The sequence below is a fragment of the Salvelinus sp. IW2-2015 genome, linkage group LG13 (genome assembly GCF_002910315.2).
Source record: "Salvelinus sp. IW2-2015 linkage group LG13, ASM291031v2, whole genome shotgun sequence".
Classification (NCBI taxonomy): Eukaryota; Metazoa; Chordata; class Actinopteri; order Salmoniformes; family Salmonidae; genus Salvelinus; species Salvelinus sp. IW2-2015.
The window spans coordinates 12,886,047-12,900,501 of record NC_036853.1 but is presented as its reverse complement, the minus strand read 5'-3'; the positions used below and the strand labels follow the sequence as shown (position 1 = coordinate 12,900,501).

The window sequence follows — 14,455 nt, the reverse complement described above, 5'->3', positions numbered from 1 at the left end:
GGAGGGATGGAAAAAGAAAGGGGAAATACAGAGAGAATAAGGAAGTGGGGAAAGGAGGCATGCAGACAGGGGATTGTGAAAAGGAATTATGTACTTACCATACATGTAAGGAAAGGAGGAGAGTTATAGAAACAGCAGAGGGAGGGAGGACAATGTAGCCATGCCCAAGCAGTCAAACCACATGCTGTTAAAAATAATCTGACTTTACAACCACAAACAACCTATGTTAGTCACACATTTATACACATATTCCCTCTAGAATAGCATACAGTTTATACAATGCACATGCATAGACTTGAACTGACAAATACAGCATACTAGGCTGTCAGTTCTACAGCGCAGTAAAGTGCTGGATTTGAGTAAGAAATGTTATGTGTTACTTACTGAAATTAAGTTATTCTTGAACATGTGCACATTTGTCCCCTGTAATGTCCATGTATTCTCTCATAGAGAGAGCGAGAGAAGGGTGCATTGGGAAAGCCGTAGGAACGCTTTAGGAAAGTTTGGGGGAGGAGGTAGACTCTAGAGGTAACCTCTCTCCCTCGGTCATACACTCCATCCCCTCCCCCTTCCTTCCTTATTTGCTCACTCCCACCATCGCTAACGTTCACTCTCATATTCAGTCGCGGCGGAGCTCAGGTCTGAATAACGGTGCGGGCGAATGATGCTGGGAATGATGCCTGCGTTTGGAGCCGTGGGAGTCGGGCTGTTCTGCGCTCTACTTGTCGCCCTCGTGCCCGGTGGCATGTCAGACATAGCGACTCTGGTGCAGGACCCGGTCCGACCCGAATCGTCCCTGCTGAAGCCAAAAGTCATGATCGCCATTCTGGCTCGCAACGCGGCGCACAGCCTGCCGCACTACCTGGGCTGCATCGACAGGCTAGACTACCCGAAGGAGCGGATCGCTATATGGTGAGAAACGCAACTAACTTTCTAATAACTTTCTTTTGGCCAACGTGTCTTCAATACAGCACCAAGTGACGTATAGATCCGCGCACCCGCCACTATTCCGGATTTGCACTTTATTAGGCTACAAAAAAGTGCACACATAGAGGTAGGCCAACATAAAGCTGTTATTGTTGTAGGGTATTATAATAAGAACCTCATGTCCACGTAAAGAACAGAGATGCCGCTGTCAGCGTGAACGTGACCTGTTGCTGTGTTTTACAACGCGCTCTCTTCGCGTGTCTCCCGGGTTCCTAATTTCATGTTAGGATAAGATGAAAGGGTAGAGGATGTTAATGATGGTGCTATTTTTCTTTACGCACACACTGCGGAAATCAGGGGTCCTAAAACAGCTTCCGGGGATGGGGGCCCCTACATTTTCCATAGGCAGTTAAAGTTTAAGGATCGTGATTGCAGTAATAAGGCCTGGCCAGCAGGCAGCCTGCCTGGAGATGCGAGAGAGTACGTAGACACCAGACACTGAGCGGCTATGACAGAGGCACAGAAGGTGGGAGCTCAGCTAGCACACTAAGGAAGTCATGCGTAAAGTGCAGTGGAGCGATCTGGATGACTAGTCTACAGGGACAAAACAAGTCAGTACAGAAGCATGTGGAGACTGCCCAGATACCTCTTCTGTTGCACATGACATCGACACTTTTTGAGAGACTTGATATTTTATTAATGTATTTTCTCTGTTTCTCCCAGAATTGCTGTCATGCCCTGTGGGGTGCTTTTGTATTGTGTGTTCCACTCATCCTTTCAAACGCTTGCTTTTGTTTGCAGCTTTATGTCTTTCTGCTTCTCAATGAGACCATGCACCTCCCAACACACACACACACACACACTAGGACTAGACCCACTAGGACACTTCCGCAAGAGTAGACGGCCAAATGACTGAGCCAACATGTTTATGTGGAGCCCTTTAACTAACAAAGACAGGGGCCTAGACCCATCAATCCCACTTGTGGCATCCAGCACACAGCCACACACTGGATAGAGACAGTAGAATCAGACACTAGAGTCTGTGGTTCTGTTTGGAGCAGGGCTCTGCTCAGTTGAGCCTGAAATGTTGTCTTATGCATCTGCCCCAGATTTAATCCTATAGAGGCATTTTGATTTTCCACAGGAAAGTAAAAGTTTGGATTCAGTACGTTTTACTGATAGTGTACTGTACCTGACTTATAAACATCCACGGTGAAGTTCATCTGACTTTACATCTTCCATGACCTCATAAAGCAGATTCTCTCATATTTACCACTGTACACCCTCTTTTCTACCTCTCTCTTTATCTCTCTTCTCCCCTCCATAGCCTTCCTGAGAGTCAAAACAGTTTGCGTCTGACTGAGCACTAGCAAAGTAATTTAGGGAGGGACGAAAAGTCCCAGCGTAGCCTGAGGGTGGAACCAGCTGTGGAACATCATGTCCACATAGCACAGCCAGATGTATAGAAGCAGCAGACCCTATAGCAGGGTTCCCCAACTGGCGGCTCGCAGGCTGAAATTGGCCAGAGGGTGGTTTGATTTGGTCCCCCAAGTCTTCTGAGCAAAAATGTTCATTGTTGGACACAAAAGACTGTAAAAACACCAGGAAATCAGCTCCAAGTGATTTTAATTTTGGAAATCTGTTCCCAAGAATTCAAACGCATAGTAGAGAGACACGTGATCATATACAAATGTAAGCAAGGTTTGAAATTATTATGTTTTAGTCAAATATTATATCTGTTTGGGCTTCTTGCGGTCAATTTGCAGTCTACAAATTATTTTAAATTACGTTCTGGCCGCCTGACGATCCACTCAAGAGAAATCATCTCGCGGCTGAATCTAGTTGATGATCCCTGCTGTATAGGATCTGTCTACTGCTGCACTCTACTGTCTGTCTGGAAGCTTCCTCTGAGTCAGAACCGATAAGGTCTCAGTACAGCTCTGCAAGCTCTCAATACTGACTGCCAATGAGAAGTKTTTGGCAAAGAGACATTTATTGGGTGGCTGAGCAGCCTACAGTAGACATTCAGTGTTGATAATGACTATACCATAAAGAAGAGTTTTGTAAGTATGACAATCTGCCAGAGCTAGACTAGAAAATGAGTCAAAATGTTTCTCCCAAGCTTGCCTCAAATCTCACTGTTTCTAGGTGGTGTATTTCACTCGGTTCTTATATAAGAGAGGAAAATCCATGCTCACTGTTGCTGTGATCATTTCATTGTTTTGTAAGTGCATGAGCCAACAGCCTCCTCCCATCCTTTTATGACAGTATTGTAAATGTCATACAACACACAACAAATGTCAAATGTTGTCATTCTGTTTTACAAACTAGTGGAACCAGGTCCCCATGAGAATGTGTTTTCAAATGTTGAAATACATATGCATTGTATTAACAGCTGTAGTTATACAACTTCTATAAAGAGAGGTAGTGAAAAGCAACAGAAGTGGTAGAGTTACGGTTTGTGGCCAGCAGATTAAATTCTGCTGGCCACAGACCTGGTGCCAGTGGCTGATTAATGTGTGTGCGTGTGTTTGTTCTGGGGCTGAAGGGTAGAGCTTGGACACTGCTCATCTTTCAATTCTCCCCTGCTCTCCCCTGGGACAAGGAGCTGTCACTGTTCAAGTGAGAGAAAAAAATGGGGGGAAAAATGTGTGTTAGTGTGTATGTATTTAGGGGCACATGTAAGTTTCTTCTCTGTGATGGCTGGAGGAAGAGCAGTCTGTGTGTATGATAGAGAAAGATTGGTTGGGATAACGCACTCTCCCCATAGAAGGCTTCAGTAGTCTGAAAATCAAATGGAGGTATCGGAGTCTGACAGAGAAGACAAAGAGAGGTGTGAGAGAGTCTCTCACTGTGCTGCGAAAGAATGCAGGGAATTAGGGGGGAAAGGGAGACAGGGGCGGAGGCAGGGTGGTCGGTAGGCTTGTGTTGAGAATTACCCTGTGGCATTGAGCAAGTTAGTGAGTGAAGCCACATTCCAGCCATGCTCAAACAGTGTACCCAACTCTCTCTCCCCTCACCTCCTTCCCCTGCCCTCAGGACAACACTAAGCTGGCCACAGGCCAACGATTGGACATGGGCCAGAACCCAGGCTCGTGATTGGTTGATAGAATTAAAAATATATATATATTTATCTGTTATTTTACCAGGTAAGTTGACTGAGAACACGTTCTCATTTACAGCAACGACCTGGGGAATAGTTACAGGGGAGAGGAGGGGGATGAATGAGCCAATTGTAAACTGGGGATGATTAGGTGACCGTGATGGTTTGAGGGCCAGATTTGGAATTTAGCCAGGACACCGGGGTTAACACCCCTACTCTTACGATAAGTGCCATGGGATCTTTAATGACCTCAGAGAGTCAGGACACCCGTTTAACGTCCCATCCGAAAGACGGCAAAGAGAATGTGACTCGGCCCTGTGATTGGTCCCCAGAGGTCATGACTCTGTGTTGTGACTGGAGTAGAAGGTTGAGCTCATCATTGGGGCAGTGTTCAGGAGTAACTCCGTAGCCTGGAGCTGAGTCTGTGGGCTATTTATGGGAAGTGCTTTTCCAGGTGGTGAAAGTGAACTGAAGAGAGATGATTTGTTGCTGTGTTTTGACTGTGACAACAGAATCTGTTCTCTGAACTTTGTTTGTGTGAAAAAGCCTAATAAATATATTCCATTGTCGTTTCTATGCTCTCCATATTACATCTTTGATGATGATAATGTGATGCACAAACCACGAAGTCTGAACCACAACAGAAAAGTATTAACAACAACCATTCTTTTTCAATGATACTGTATATGACTGAGAACACCATCTAAACCATGTGTGCCTCAGCTATTATGACAGACATCGTCAAGGACTCCAGTCACCCGAGCCACGGACTGTTCACTCTGTTACCATCTGGTCCTGGACCAAAAGGCTCTGAGAGAGCTTCTACCACCAGGCCATCAGACTGCTGACAAGCTAAACCTAGCTGTCTCCCTGCACTTTAGAGACTATTTACACCAGATAACCAATACATTATTACTGTAGAAATTATTTGTACAGACTACCCACACATCCAACCCTTACACACAAATGTACACACAAACACCCATAAACACACACGCACAAGCACTCTAAGAGCTCACATACACTCACACACAAAGTCAACTCTGCTGTTCTAATATATACTATTGATTCCACTGCCCACATTATATTTGTAAATCCAGTCCATTATTACTATGCACTGTACCTCTTCTATTACTTCTAATACTTGCTATTATTGATTTTTGATGAATGTACTGCATTGTTGTGCTAGCTAGTGCATAAGCATTTCACTGCACCTTTTATACCTGCTGTAAACTGTGACAAATACATTTGATTAGATGTATATAATGTTGCTATCACAGGGACATTCCAGTGGTTGCCAACAACATTATAAACTTTAAAGGACATGATGAGAGATGTGTCTGTATCTTATAGTTCTCACTGTCAGTTTTGATGGTGTGTTGTGTTACTGGCTCTGCTGCAGATCTGCTCTTTACGAGGCTGGGATCTCTATCTCTATTCCATATCTCCCAGTCCCATCCTTTGGTGGGGAGATAGGTAGCAGATCCACTTGTTACCAGGTGGATGTTCTTCAGAAGTTTAGTGTTTTCAAAGAGTATAATGCCATTAGAGTAAAAGATAAACCAGGAGCATTTTGGAGTTTTTGAAGTGCTGCCTACTCCAACATGACCCTTGCTTCCAAAAATCTCCCTTTCTACCAGATAACAATATTGGATCCAGCATTCCAACCACCAACTATTTCCCAATGGATGTCTTTTTAATCATGTCAGGAGGGGAGCCTTTGACATATTTGGTGGTATTTGTTTTAAAGAAATGACAAGAGAAGATTTTGTGGGATTTGAAGCAGTCAATTTGGGCTCTGATTTCTCTCTCTCTTTCTCGTTTTCCTTCTCTTGGTCTCTCTCTTTCTCTTTGTGGATTAGATCATATCGCTGGCACATGGCTGGTATGTGAGTGTGTGTTTGATTATCCTTAGTGCTCTGGCCCAGTTTCAGTCTGTTGTTGTCTGCATGTGGTGGTGGTGCAGTGTGTATCTGTGTATTTCTACTAGCCTTGGGCCAGACTTGTGCTTAGTGAAGGCAGTAACTCAGTGACACAGGAACTCCATCACTCATACAACAGAGACAGTACCACCTCCTAACTCACACAACAGAACACACACTTATGATTTATTCAACACTTACCATTTTCACATGAGGAGTGTTAATACTCAGCCAGTGGTTTCTTCATAAAACCTGAGAGGAGATGGGACTATCCCCAGACCTGTGTCTGCCAGCAGAGAGAACAGCTCCATGTCCCCTGCCAGGAGTTGTGGCTATACTCAGAACAGCCCTGGCCATGTGTCAGTGAATCCCCAGAGGAGAACTGAAACATATTACACATAGATCCTCACATAGATGGTCCTGTTGGCATGGAAGTGATTGTCTCTTGACCAGTAGTTCCAGAGGTGGAGTTGGATAAAATTGTGAATTCTTCTCCCTGCTGCCCATGTATTCCAGCACATACTAGCAGGCCAACAATGGATCTGGCTAATTCTGAAACAGACTGGCATCCAGACAGGCAAAGCATTCCATTTCTCTTCAGAAAGACAGGAAAAGACTGAGAGAAAGAGAGGTGGGGAGGTGTGTTTCAGTTTAAGTGTTTTAAGGCGTGTTTTGTGTGTGTGTGAGAGAGGGAGGGAGAGGGAGGTGGGGAAGCTGTGTAAACTGTTTTGAGGGATGTTACAAATTATTTATTCAGCAGTGGCCGGAAGGACTTTGTGTTGTCACAGAGGAACTATAATTTTAGCCAAGTCAGTCTGTCTGTGTGTGTCATCACGCTGGCTTAACCACAGAGACACACTGTACTACCTCTGTTCACGTTCTCTTACTCTATATCCCTCCCTTTCTCCCTCTCTCTTTCCCTCCCTCGCCTTTCTCTCTGTCTTTCTCATTTCCCCTTACAAACTAAATTATTGTGATTGTATGTTTTTCTACCACTTTGCATTTATCTAGACATCACCGAGTAGGAAATATTTGTTTTGCTGTCTGTGTATTTCATGTGAGTGAAAATTACGTGTGAATTTGAACGTGTTTTGCAGGTAGCATAGTGGTTAAGAGCATTGCTGGTTAGAATCCCTGATCCGACTATTTGAAAAATCTGTCAATGTACTCTTGAGCAAGGCACTTAACCCTATTTCCTCCTGTAAGACACTCTGTATAAGAGCGTCTGCTAAATGACTAACATTTATATTTTTGTGAAGGACATATGTGGGGTAGGACAGAGGGCAAGAACACAGAGATTTTCTGACTGATTATATTTGGAAGTTGTGTGGCCTGATTGAGAGTGTGTATGGATAAGTCATGGTAGGTCATGGTGTGGGAGGATGAGGTAAGATGGGGTGTTGTGTAGGCTCTTGGGGGGAGGAGCTTGGGTCATTCTGCCCTGTGTTGACGGTGAATGTTCTGAGGAATATGGCTAGGAGGTCTCAATCACCCCTTCACCCGCCCTCCCTGACAGGACAGCATGTATTGCTGCAGCCACGTCAGCCTGGGGGGAGGGGAGTTACTGCAGAATGCACACACACACATACAGTTGAAGTCGGAAGTTTACATACACCTTAGCCAAATACATTTAAAAATTCAGTTTTTCACAATTCCTGACATTTAATCCTAGTAAAAATGTCCTGTCTTAGGTCAGTTAGGATCACCACTTTATTTTAAGAATGTGAAATGTCAGAATAATAGGAGAGAGAATTATTTAAGCTTTTATTTCTTTCATCACATTCCCAGTGGGTCAGAAGTTTACATACACTCAATTCGTATTTGGTAGCATTGCCTTTAAATTGTTTAACTTGGGTCAAACGTTTCGGGTAGCCTTCCACAAGCTTCCCGCAATAAGTTGGTTGAATTTTGGCCCATTCCTCCTGACAGAGCTGGTGTAACTGAGTCAGGTTTGTAGGACTCCTTGCTCGCACACGCTTTTTCAGTTCTGCCCACAAATTTTCTATGGGATTGAGATCAGGGCTTTGTGATGGTCACTCCAATTTCTTGACTGTGTTGTCCTTAAGCCATTTTGCCACAACTGTAGAAGTATGCTTGGGGTCATTGTCCATTTGGAAGACCCAAGCTTTAACTTCTTGTCTGATGTCTTGAGATGTTGCTTCAATATATCCACATCATTTACTTTCCTCATAATGCCATGTATTTTGTGAAGTGCACCAGTCCCTCCTGCAGCAAAGCACCCCCACAACATGATGTGCTTCACAGTTGGGATGGTGTTCTTCGGCTTGCAAGCCTCCCCCTTTTTCCTCCAAACATAACGATGCTCATTATGGCCAAACAGTTCTATTTTTGTTTCATCAGACCAGAGGAAATTTCTCCAAGAATTATGATCTTTGTCCCCATGTGCAAACCGTAGTCTGGCTTTTTTTATGGTGATTTTGGAGCAGTGGCTTCTCCCTTGCTGAGCAGCCTTTCAGTTTTTTATTTATTTAACTTCTCTGGGATATGTGGGACGCTAACGTCCCACTTGGCCAAAAGCCAGAAAAAATGTAGCATGCCAAATTCAAATACATTACTATAAAAATCAATCTTTCATGAAATCACACATGAAAGACACCAAATTAAAGCTACACATGTTGTGAATCCAGCCAACATGTCTGATTTTCAAAAAGGATTTACGGCGAAAGCACACCAAACGATTATGTTAACTCAGTACATAGCCACAGAAAAACACAGCCACTTTCCCAGCCAAAGATAGTAGTCACAAAAAGCAGAAATAGAGATAAAATTATTCACTAACCTTTGATGACCTTCATCAGATGATACTCATAGGACATCATGTTACACAATACATTTAGGTTTTGTTCGATAATGTGCATATTTATATCCACAAATCTCAGTTTACATTGGCGCCATGTTCAGAAATGCCTCCAAAATATCCGGAGAAATTGCAGAGATCCACGTCAAATAACAGAAATACTCATCATAAACTTTGATGAAAGATACATGTTTTACATAGAATTAAAGATACACTTGTTCTTAATGCAACCGCTGTGTCAGATTTCAAAAAAACTTTACGGAAAAAGCACACCATGCAATAATCTGAGACGGCGCTCAGATATAACAACATTTTTCCCCCATGTTGGAGTCAACAGAAATATGAAATTACATCATAAATATTCCCTTACCTTTGATGATCCTCATCAGAATGCACTCCCAGGAATCCTAGTTCCACAATAAATCGTTGTTTTGTCCGATAATGTCCATTACTTATGTCTAAGTAGCTACTTTTGCTAGCATGTTTAGTGCACATGTCCAAACGCTCGCGCAGATGCAGGCGAACTCGGACAAAAACTTCAAAAAGTTATATAACAGGTCGATTAAACTGGTCAAACTAAGTAGAGAATCAATCTTCAGGATGTTGTTATCATAACTATCCAATAACGTTCCAACCGGAGAATTCCTTTGTGTCTCTAGAAGTTATGGAAAGCAAGACGATATCGTTTGGAATGCGCGTGACCAGGAACTGGCATTCTGCCAGACCAATGACTAAAACACCTCCCATCCGGCTCAACATCACAGTAGAGGATTCATTCCACGTTCTACAGACTGTTGACATCTAGCGGAAGGTGTAGGAAGTGCAAACAGATCCATATCTTACAGGGAATTGAATAGGCGATGAGTTGAACATCGACCAGCCTCAGAATTCTCACTTCCTGTTTGGATTTTTTCTCATGTTTTTGCCTGCCATATGAGTTCTGTTATACTCACAGACATCATTCAAACAGTTTTAGAAACTTCAGAGTGTTTTATATCCAATAGTAATAATAATATGAATATATTAGTATCTGGGACAGAGTAGGAGGCAGTTCACTATGGGCACGCAATTCATCCAAAAGTGAAAATGCTGCCCCCTATCACAAAGAAGTTAACAAGGCAAGTCAGTTAATTAAGAACAAATTCTTATTTTCAATGACGGCCTAGGAATAGTGGGTTAACTGCCTTGTTCAGGGGCAGAACGACAGATTTTTACCTTGTCAGCTCGGGGATTCGATCTTGCAACCTTTCGGTTACTAGTCCAACACTCTAACCACAACACTCTAACCTGCCGCCCCAGGACATGTTGATATAGGACTTGTTTTACTGTGGATATAGACACTTTTGTACCTGTTTCCTCCAGCATCTTCACAAGATCCTTTGCTGTTGTTCTGGGATTGATTTGCACTTTTCGCACCAAAGTACGTTAATCTCTAGGAGACGCGTCTCATACCTGAGCGGTATGACGGCTGCATGGTCCCATGGTGTTTATACTTGCGTACTATTGCTTGTAGATATGAACGTGTTACCTTCAGGCATTTTGGAAATTGCTCCCAAGGATGAACCAGACTTGTGGAGGTCTATAATTTTTTTTCTGGGGTCTTGGCTGATTTCTTTTGATTTTCCGATGATGTCAAGCAAAGAGGCACTGAGTTTGAAGGTGGGCCTTGAAATACATCCACAGGTACACCTCCAATTGACTCAAATGATGTCAATTAGCCTATCAGAAGCTTCTAAAGCCATGACATCATTTTCTGGAATTTTCCAAGCTGTTTAAAAGCAGTCAACTTAGTGTATGTAAACTTCTGACCCACTGGAATTGTGATACAGTGAATTATAAGTGAAATAATCTGTCTGTAAACAATTGTTGGAAAAATTACTTGTGTCATGCACAAAGTAATGTCCTAACCGACTTGCCAAAGTATAGTTTGTTAACAAGAAATTTGTGGAGTGGTTGAAAAACAAGTTTTAATGACTCCAACCTAATTGTATGTAAACTTCCGACTTCAACTTTAGGTAAAGTGATTTAAGTCTGTTAACACTAGCTACGGTAAAAGGGCATATCCAATGCAGATACGATGGAAGGATTTTAGGCCTCGTAACTTTCACATGAGTGTTTGTTCAGTGTTTTTGGGCCAGGTGTAACCCTTTCGTCCCCTGACCCCTCCCATTGATCTTGCTCAATGTTAGCTCATCACACCCCCTCCTCACTGATGAAAGGCATAGCCAGTCCAGGTGGGACTGATAGATCGAGGAGAGAGGGATAGAGAGAGAAAGAGATGGTAAGAGTGTGTAGGTGAAACCTAATAGCATGTGGTGTCCAGATGAGGATCATAAAGAGAGAAAGTAGAGCTGCAGCGCTCCAGGACTGAAAATAATAAGCCATAGAGTTACTGTAAACCTCAAAGAGCGCAGAGCGGAGGAACAAAGTGACGGATGAGTGAAAAGAGGGAGGGAGGAAGACTGGATGAGTGTCCAGTCCAACCGCCCAGAGCCTGGATTGTCAAACACCTTCAAAATGAGCTGACATTTTAACACGCTCTCTCACACATACAGAACACAAAAACACATGAACCGAAGTGCTAAAACACACATTATGATGCTATGTGCACCTATGAGGGTACAGATAAAAAATATATATATATACAGTATCCTACAAGCACATTTTTCCATTCACACATCATTGGCATTGAATTTCAGGCTTGGCTGCAGTGCGTGTGAGTGTGGTTAGGGGGATGTGGGGATGACCAGGGACTCAAGCTGCTGCTCTGTACCCTCCTTGGCTGATTCAGCCCTGGGGAGAGGAAATCGAGAAGCCTGGAAAGGATAGATCCTGCCGGAAACAGGACATGCATGTGTGGAATAGGAGATGGAGAGAGGAGATGGAATGATGAAGATTCACATAAATAAATTAAAGAAGAGACACAAAGGTGAAAGATAGAAAACCTGGCCTGTGTGCTTGCCTGTCCTCTGCCTGTACAGGCCCATAGAATCCACACACGCGCACACACACATCACACACACACCATACATCACACACACACACCAACTGTTATCTTACATAAGGCAAAATGAGATGCCGCTTCCGTAATAGAAAATATCATAGTGTACTATGACAGAGCTGTGTGTTATGGCTGAAAGGGGCTGATCCAGTGAAGAATGACGTACAGTCAGAAACCTTCAACTGCTAAATGCTTGAATAGGCTCCTTCTAGGAATTGTGGGCAGATTTGAAAACGTTAGCATTTTAGTGGGGAATGTGGAAACCTAACCATATTGTCATCCGTTTGTTTTGTCTGTGTTCTAATGAGCATGGTGAGACATTTACTAAATAGGTTTTAGTTAGTATGAGACCTCACTGACTTGTATAAGGATGGCAAGGGAACAAAGGAATGAGAGGCAAACGCATGCTCCTGCACGCATACATGCACACACACGCGTCCTCATACAGAACGTATGGAGATTCTTCTGTTTCTGAGCTTCTCACAGATCCACCCCATTCAAATCCTAGCCCAGAGCTCATTTCAAAATGACAGGTACCAACACATTTATTTCCTCCAGCAATATGGAATTTCATGGTTGAAAAAGACATGTCAAAGAGTGTGCACATCCATTCAATACCTCCACTAAATGTGTTTTACCCAGTGACAAAGACAGAGACCAGTTGTCAGAAGCGGGACTCATCCTTTACAGCATGTGTCCAACTCATTCCACAGAGGGCCGAGTGTCTGCGGGTTTTCGCTCCTCTCTTGTACTTGATTGATGAATTAAGGTCACTGATAAGTAAATAACTCCCCTCACCTGGTTGTCTAAGTCTTAAAGTTTAACACCCCTGCTTTACAGTTTACGTCCACATACCCAGTCATGTGCAAACACACACACTCACTGTTTTAAAATGCCTTACATTACCATAAAACATGTAATGTATTTCTCCTCCACAGGCTCAAAACTGAACTCACACACAACACACAACACACACACAACACACACACACACACACACACACACACACACACACACACCACAACACACACACACACACACACACACACACACACACACACCACCACACACACACACACACACAGCACCCTGACACACACACGGTTGTTATTTAACCCCGGATTACCCTGTGTTCCTTCGGCAGTAAGCCTACATTCTCTCTCCAGCTGTACTGACTATGTCTTCTGAGATCTTTTAGTGTTCTGGTTGTTTAATCCCAAGTTCAACTGTACTGTACTGGAAAATCTGTAGTTCTATGTCATCTAGGGAGGGCGGGGGAAGCAGGTGTCCACCTGCACCGTAGCGGCGGTGCGTTTCTGTCGGCGTCTGTGGGGGTAATACCAAGTCAACTGTCTATCTTCTGGAGGAATCGTTAAGTAGGTCTGGGCTGCGGGGTTGTTAGCGGTGTTCGGGGGGTGTTTAGGGTGGGTGTGGCGGCACACAGGTTTTAATACCAAGGTCAACTGTGCTGTTCTGGAGAGTCTGTGTAGTGTCTGGGTGTTAATACCAAGTCAACTGTCTGTCTGGAGATCTGTTAGTGTCTGGGTGTTAATACCAAGTCAACTGTCTGTGCCGAAAGATCTCTCTCTGGACAGGGTTTCTGTGTGTCTTACAGGTGTCAATATTGTTATCTCTGAGCTCAGTGTGTGTGATGAATTGTGTCTACAGTGTTATCTCATGGTAAACAGTGTTAGCAGCTGTTTTGTTAAATGGGTGTTTACACACTGCTATCTCTGGTTTGTCTGCACTCTAACGTAGGGCGAGAGTTTGTCTGGAGAGGTTACAGCCAGGAATATTACAGCAAGCAGTGGAAAACTCCAGTTTGTGTTTGTGTGTGTGTGCTTGCCGTCAGTGACACAGCATCCTCTCTACAGACACTGGCCTCTCTCTCTCTGTCTCTCTATTGACCTTTTCCTCCATTAAGCACGTATTAGATGCAGAGAGAGAGAGAGAGTACTGTAGTTATCATCTCAAGGCCTTAGGCTATTACTGTCAGGCTACGACTCTGTAGAGGTGAGAGCGTGATAGCATGGGGTGAGAAAGGAAGGGTGAGTGTGTGACAGAGTTAGGGTAGGTGTGTGTGTGTGTGTGTGTGTGTGTGTGTGTGTGTGTGTGTGTGTGTGTGTGAGGACAGAGAACACGGTGTGCAGACAGTGGCAGCAGTGTGTGTGAGGACAGGATAGAGTTGTCCCAGCTGCGGTGCTGAACTGTACGCGCTGGCCTGTTTGTTTGTTGCTCCTTTTACTCTCCTGACTCACATAGGACACTGTGTGTCTGTGTGTGTTCATGTTTTGATCCTACACACACAGGATCAGCTGCAGCTATGTTTCCGTGTTGCTGTTGCCGTGTCGACACATTATCTTGATGCGTTATGTAGAAAGTTAGTGCTTAAATGTCTTGTTCCTGCATTGTCATGTGCGTTGTGTTGATATAGTGTCCCATGTTATATTGTATCTCAGGGCAGCGACAGACCACAGTCTTGACAACAGCACAGCCATGCTGAGGGAGTGGCTGAAGCAGGCCCAGGACCAGTACCACTATGTGGAGTGGAGACCCATGGAGGACCCCAAGTAAGTCTGAACACCCCCCCAGTGTCTGACTCCCCCCCTGCCTCTGACCACGCCCCCCAGTGTCTGACTCCCCCCGTGCCTCTGACCACGCCCCCCAGTGTCTGACTCCCCCCC

The 14,455-nt window shown here is 44.0% G+C and overlaps 1 pseudogene; it reads left to right on the top strand.

The window, feature by feature from the left end:
* The first annotated feature begins 556 nt into the window (after positions 1-556).
* LOC111972143 (procollagen galactosyltransferase 2-like) overlaps positions 557-14,455 on the top strand; it is a 28,607-nt pseudogene continuing 14,708 nt past the window's right edge.